Source organism: Myotis brandtii, unplaced genomic scaffold (genome assembly GCF_000412655.1).
Source record: "Myotis brandtii unplaced genomic scaffold, ASM41265v1 scaffold165, whole genome shotgun sequence".
NCBI classification, from domain to species: domain Eukaryota; kingdom Metazoa; phylum Chordata; class Mammalia; order Chiroptera; family Vespertilionidae; genus Myotis; species Myotis brandtii.
This window is the reverse complement of record NW_005356042.1, coordinates 2,964,753-2,972,229: the sequence shown is the minus strand read 5'-3', so window position 1 is coordinate 2,972,229 and position 7,477 is coordinate 2,964,753.

The following is a 7,477-nucleotide window of genomic DNA, read 5'->3' as shown; positions in this document are numbered from 1 at the left end:
AGGCTGGCGGCCCTGCCCTGCGTCTGGAGCCGTGGGGGCGAACGCGGCGAACTAAGGTAAAGTCGCGGCTCCTGCCCGCGACTCCAGGGGACAATGATCAGACCTGACTCCTGGTCGAGGGCGAAGCTGAGCGCCGGGCTGGCCGCCGGAAGGGACCCCGGGCCGAGGCCGGGACGCTAAGGGAGCGTTGGCTGCACCACCCAGGGCCTCAGCCAGGTGACTCAGACCCGTTGGCGTGGCAGTCCACTCCCGGTCCCCCCACCCTCGCTGCAGAGACGGGCAGATCCACTGGGAGATGCAGGCGGCCCCGGGAGCTGCGGTCCGCCCGTGAAGGGGTCTGCAGAAAGGATTTTGTACTTGAGAGACTCGAGGGTTGCCCTTGAACACGTTTCTTAACCACCACTTCAAACCCAGTTTTCTCAACTGCAAAAGGGGGCCGGGTCACCTCTTTGGTCGAAAGTAGTACAACAAAGGAGCGTGTTAAAGCTCTTAGCTGGGTTCAGGGACGCACCTGGCTTAGCCAAAGTGGGACTTAGGGGACTTGGTTCGCTCTACTGTCTCACCCGCCCGCCGCTGACCCGCAGACTCCGGACGCCGCCTGACCGAACCGAGTCCCACAACCTGCGGTCCGGAACCCGCGGTCCGGAGCCGGAAGCTCCCAGCCTAGGGGGCCATATCCTCCCTCCCCGCAGCCTCTGTCCTGCAGTCACAAAACCCCTCCCCAGTTGCCGCTGTGTTTGGCGGTCGCGGTGGATGCCACAGGTAGAACAAAACAATCTACTTTCAAAACAGCTAAGCGTTTTCTTCTAAAAAAATAATAATAAATTTTAAAAGGAGGTGCACTCGGAGTTGTTCTAAAGTTTTAAAATAAATAGTAGCAACAACCAAGTAAATGTCAACAACAAAAAATCCACCTGTCACTACCAACTCCAAGATTCTGCACAAGAAAAGGTGTTTCCGGAAAGGACTGTTTTAATTTTAAGAAAAAAACCTGGACAGTTTTAACCAGCTCAGCGCTGGGACAGGTGTATGGGGAAACTCTAGCAGGTGCAAACACTTCCCTTCTCTCTTAGGGTAAGAAGTAATGAGTATCAAGCTAACGTAATCATGTTAGTCATGCTATGACCCATTGCCCTGCGAAAGTACTAGCCCTGATGTGAGTGTGTGTGTGTGTGTGTGTGTGTGTGTGGTGGGGGGAGGGATTAACCAAAGAACTACTTTAAAAAATATTTTTATTGATTTCAGAGAGGAAGGGAGAGGGAGAAACAGAAACATTGATGAGAGGATCATTGATGCGCTGCCTACTGCATGCCCCCAAATTGGGATGGAGCCCTGCAACCTGGGCATGTGACCTCCTCGTTCATAGGTCAATGCTCAACTACTGAGCCATAGCAGTCAGGCCAAATAACGGATATGAATATATGCATAGTCCATGGACACAGACTAATAATTTGTGAAGGCCTGGGGTGGGGTGGGGACTGGAAGGGGGGATGGGGGGCATATATAATACTATCAACCATAAAAAATAAAAAGAAAAGAAAACTTTTTTCCAAAACCACACATATACAAAAAGTATCCCCCGGGGGGTTGGGAGTTAAAAACAGCTGCTTTGGTTTCTGGGATCCTGGGGGTGGTGGGTCACTCTAACATTTGTAATACTACTCCTGTTACTACTGCTTCCATGATAATAAAGGTGTCAATAATAGGACCTCAACTCTAGCCAGAAAATTTATAGATGTTATGTTTCATTCCCATGACCCTTCGGCAAATAAACTGATTAAATAATCTCCATTTGATAAGACTAAGGCTCAGAGGACTGAATGGCCAATGGCACACTCCTCTGTGTCTGAGATTAGTTTTAATTCAGGCCTGCTGATTCTAGTCATTCACTATCACCTTCAGATTTCTACCACCTTGAAGCTCCAGTCACTTTTCGATTTGTCTCATGTACGTTTCACTTGTACTATTATTGATTTAATAGTCTTTAAATTTACTCACTTTATTTAAACAAACATTATTTTAAAAAAACAACTAAGTCATAACCATAAGGAAAAAACCAGCAGCATTTTGCCATATAGGGAGATACACATAACAGTTAACATAGTGAAGCCCTAGCTGGTTTGGCTCAGCGGATAGTGTGTCGGCCTGTGAACTGAAAGGTCCCTGGTTCAATTCTGGTCAAAGGCACATGCCGGGTTGTGGGCTCGATCCACAGTGGGGGACTTGTAGGAGGCAGCCAATCCATGATTCTCTCTCATCATGGATGTTTCTATCTCTCCCTCTTTTTTCCTCTCTGAAATCAATAAAAATATATATTTTTAAAAAGTTAACATAGTGAAAAACAAAATCTGGTATTTAATCTAGCCCAACACCATTGCCTTTTTAAACTGATACTTTGATTAAAAAGGAACAGCAAGAGAAGGAAGCAGGATGTTAAAGACATATCAGCCTACTCTAGGACTAGCTCCTGAGCATCTTTGAAAGAAATCTCTGATTCCCAGCGGGCATTTCCTGGCTATGTGAGCCACATGGGTATCACTCCTGGGGACTTGTAGGGCTAGACATTCTCATGGCTCTGATAACATTGTAATTAGCTAGTTATTAATAGTAATGTCAAGGTAAGAAACATTCAAACCTGTAAAGAATTTTTGTGAGTTTATTTGAGCCAAACTGTCAACAAATGCCTGGAAGCAGAATTTCAAAGAGTTGAGATAATGGTAGTTTTGCACCCAGTTTTATACATTACAATCAAAAGAAGAGATGTAAGTGGATTACATGAAATCCACGGTGATGATTAGGAAGGCAGGAGAAAGCAAAGTGGGGAAACCTCTGGAATTGGATAAAAAGTAAAATGATAGACACATACTTCTTTTACTTAGGTGGGTGCAGGATAGTTAACCGTCAACAATTAACTCAATAACAATGAGGGGATTTGTGGTCTCTAGTATTTCAATAAGAAAGTACATGGGGGAAAAAGTGACATTGATTCCAAAGCTTATAGAACAATTTCTATGTATGTCATAAGTAACCATCCCACTGTCAGCACTGATGTTCGGACCATGTGGAAGAAATTACTTCCTAGCCCTAACTGGTTTGGCTCAGGGGATAGAGCGTCAACGGCCTGTGGAGTGAAGGGTCCCAGGTTCGATTCTGGTCAAGGGCATGTACCTTGGTTGCGGGCACATACCCAGTAGGGAGTGTGCAGGAGGCAGCTGATCGATGTTTCTCTCTCATCAATGTTTCTAACTCTCTATCCCTCTCCTTTCTCCTCTGTAAAAAATCAATGAAATATATTTTTTAAAAAAAGAAAAAGAAATTACTCCCTACCCAGGTAAGTCAACCCATCTTATCTTCAGTTTCCTGAAAAGATTCTGAGATTTGTGCTTTCTTGCATATCTGAATAAGAAAGGAAGGGTACTTGGTGTTTAAGTTGTGTAAATATCAGAATGTCCATACCTGTATATAATTTAAAAATATATTTTTACTAGAGGCCCAGTGCATAGATTCGTCCAGGGTGTGTCCAGCCTGTCTTACCCAGTCCCAATCAGCCGGACCCCAGCAGCAAGCTAACCTACCGGACAGAGCGTCTGCCCCCTGGTGGTCAGTGCGCATCATAGCGACTGGTCAAACGGTCAAAAGAACAGTCAGACACTTAGCATATTAGGCTTTTATTATATAGGATTGATTTTTAGAGATAGGAAAAGGGGCGGAGGAGAGAGAGAGAGAGTGAGAGAGAGAAACATCAATGTGAGAGTGAAACATCCATCAGCTGCCTCCTGCACAACTCCTACTGGGGATGGAGCCAAAGCCCAGATGTGTGCCCTGACTGGGAATCAAACCGGCAACCTTTGGGTGCATGGGACAATGCTCAACCAACTGAGCCACACTGGCCAGGGCATACCTGTATATAATTTTTATTAGATTTTATTTGAGTTAAACTGATGACAATTGCTGGGAAGCAAAATCTCAAATGCTTCAGAGAATGAGTTTTGCAGTTTCTTTTATCTTTTTGGAATTAAGGAGGTTGGATTCCAATAGCAGCATCCCAAGAAAAAGTGGAACCTGCCAGTCTCTTAAAAGTTGGATGTGGGAATTGTTGTATTGTTGCTTTCACTACATTCTTTTTTGTTGTTGTTAACCCTCACCCGAGGATATTTGTTCCATTGATTTTTAGAGAGAGTAGAAGGGAAGGGGAGAGACGCACAGAGAGAAACATTGATGTGAGAGAGACAAATGGATTGGTTGCCTCCAACACACACCCTGACTGGGGCAGGAATCAAGCCTGTAACTGAGGTACGACTGGATTTAAACCCAAGACCCTTCAGCCAGGGGCTGATGCTCTAACCACTGAACCAACCCACTAGGGTTTAAATTCGTTTAAAAATTGAATTTATTGGGGTAACAGTGGTTAATAAAATTACATAGGTTTCAGGTGTACAATTCTATAATACATTATCTGTATATTGTATTGTGTGTTCACCACCCCAAGTCACATCACCTTCCATCACCATTTATCCTCACTACCTCCCTCAACCCCCCTTTTCTTTTACTATATTCTTTTAGTCTATGGAGCCTAAATTCAAAAAGAGAGGACATAGACTCCACTTCTTTTTTTTAAAATATATTTTTATTGATTTCAGAGAGGAAGGGAGAGGGACAGAGAGATAGAAACATCAATGATGAGAGAGAATCATTGATCGGCTGACTCCTGCACGCCCCCTACTGGGGATCGAGTCCGCAACCTGGGCATGTGCCCTTGACCGGAATCGAACCCCGGAACCTTCAGTCCACAGGCCAACACTCTATCCACCAAGCCAAACCGGCTAGGACGACTCTCCTCCTCCTCCTCCCCCTCCTCCTCCTCCTCCTTCTTTTTTTAAATATATTTTTAATTATTTCAGAGAGGAAGGGAGAGGGGGAGAGATAGAAATATCAATAATGAGCCCTGACTGGTTTGGCTCAGTGGATAGAGTGTCGGCCTGCGGACTGAAGGGTCCCAGGTTCGATTCCAGTCAAGGGCATGTACCTCGGTTGTGGGCGCATCCCCAGTAGGGGGTGTGCAGGAGGCAGCTGATTGATGTTTCTCTCTCATCGATGTTTCTAACTCTCTATCCCTCTCCCTTCCTCCCTATAAAAAATCAATAAAATATATTTTTTTAAAAAGAAATATCAATAATGAGATTCACTGATCGGCTGCCTCCTGCACACCCCCCACTAGGGACTGAGCACGCAATTGGGGCATGTGCCCTGACTGGGAATTGAACCATGACCTCCTGCCTCATAGGTTGACGCTCAACCACTGAGCCACACTGACGAGGCTAGACTCCATTTCTTGATGGGAAACAATTTTAGAATCCGTGGTTTTTTAAAAAAAAATTTAGTTTTGATAACTTTTGTGGGTATTTATTTATTTATTTTTAATCCTTACCTGAGGATATGTTTATTTTTTTATTTTAGAGAGAGGAAGGGATGAAGAGAGAGAGTGTGTGAAAGGGAAACATCAATATGAACAATATCAATTGTTTGCCTCTTGTACGCGCCTGTGACCAGTGATTGAACCTGCAACCTATGTATGTGCATGGGAATGATGCTCCAACGAACTGAGCCACCCTGCCAGGGCCTCATTCTTATTTTCAAAATTATTTATTGAATTATCACCTGCTAATCATTATTCTGATCTCTGAGGACACCGCAAAGAAAAAAACAAAACAAAACCCTGGTCCAAATCTATGTTCTTGTGGAGCTTACATTCCAATGGAGAAAGACAATAGATATAATAAATTAAATCAAATATATATTGTGTTAAAAATATAGGGTCAGAGAAGGCTTCACTGAGAAAGAACCTTTGAGCAGAGACTTGAAGAAGGCGAGGCAATGAGTCATGTAGTATCTGGGAGAAGAACATTCTAAGCAGAGAGAACAGAGACTGCAAAGGCTTTGAGGTCAAATGTGCATGGAGTATTTAAGGAACAGCCCCACACCCAGAGATTCTGATTCAGGAGGTCTGGGGATGGGTGTGGGGGAGGGGCGGGGGGGGCATTTTAACAACAGCCTAGTGACTGACTCACAGCCTTCTGACCCTCATTTTGAAAACTTGGGCTTCTAGGTCTGGTTTTTAGCTCAGCCTTATCCCTTACTAACTGAGCTTCATTTTCCTCTAATGTAAAAATAACTTTGGGGTAGGATAACAGCACCCAATTTGACAGATGTTTGTTTCTTTTTTATTTTTATTTTGTTTTTTGCTTAAAGTATTACAAAGAGTAGTACACGTGTCTCTCTTTTTCCCCCCCTTGACCTTCCTCCGGCCTCCCCTACCCCCCAGTATCTTGCGTCCATGGGTTATGCATATATGCATGCATACAAGTCCTTTGGTTGATCTCTTACCTCCCGCCCCCAACCCTCCCCAGCCTTCCTGCTGTAGTTTGACTGTCTGTTCCATGCTGATCTACCTCTGTATCTATTTTTGTTCATCAGTTTATAATGGTCTTTATTATCCACAAATGAGTGAGATCATGTATTTGTCTTTCATTGACTGGCTGATTTCACTTAGCATAATGCTCTCCAATTCCATCCATGCTGTGGCAAATGGTAAGAATTCCTTCTTTTTTACAGCAGCATAGTATTCCATTGTGTACATGTAACACAGTTTTCTAATCCACTCATCCGCTGATGGGCACTTAGGCTGTTTCCAGATCTTAGCTATGGTAAATTGTGCTGCTATGAACATAGGGGTGCATATATCCTTTCTGTTGGTGTTTCTGGTTTCTTGGGATATATTCCTAGAAGTGGGATCACTGGGTCAAATGGGAGTTCCATTTTTAACTTTTTGAGGAAACTCCATACTGTCTTCCATAGTGGCTGCACCAGTCTGCATTCCCACCAGCAGTGCAGGAGGGGTCCTTTTTCTCCGCATCCTCGCCAGCACTTGTCATTTGTTGAGATGTTTGTTTCTTTAGGTTCAGTAAGGGAGCCCCCACCCACCTCACAGCAACCTTTTCCTTGCCAGCTTGCTTTTTCCCCTTTCTGGTTTTCTTTCTCTTTTCAGATTTCCTTTTCTCTCTCTCTCTATACTTCTCCCCCAGCCTCCTCCTTACCCTTTTCTTTTATGCTCTCGTTTATTTTTCTCTTTTGATCAAGTGTTGTCCTGGGCTTCCTTCACCCTGAGCAACGGGGTTTCCAGGTCTGTGCATCCCTCCAGAGGTCTGGAAAGGGGCCCCACTTATGCAAACGTTACAGTGATGTGTGCCGCCTGAGTGTATCTGGGAGCACAGGGACTTTCCCAGCAGGTGGCGGGGTGGTGCGGAGGGGTATCTGCTGGCAGTCAGGGCAAGGGGAGCCCGCCGGTGGCCGGACAGCTGGGTGGTTTCCAGCTTCTCTCCGGCGTCTCCTAGGGCGGGCTGTTGTGCCTTCCCTGGTCTCCGAGGCAACGCCTTCCAGGTCCGCCTCCTGCAGACGGGTTTGAGAACTCCTAGGCGCA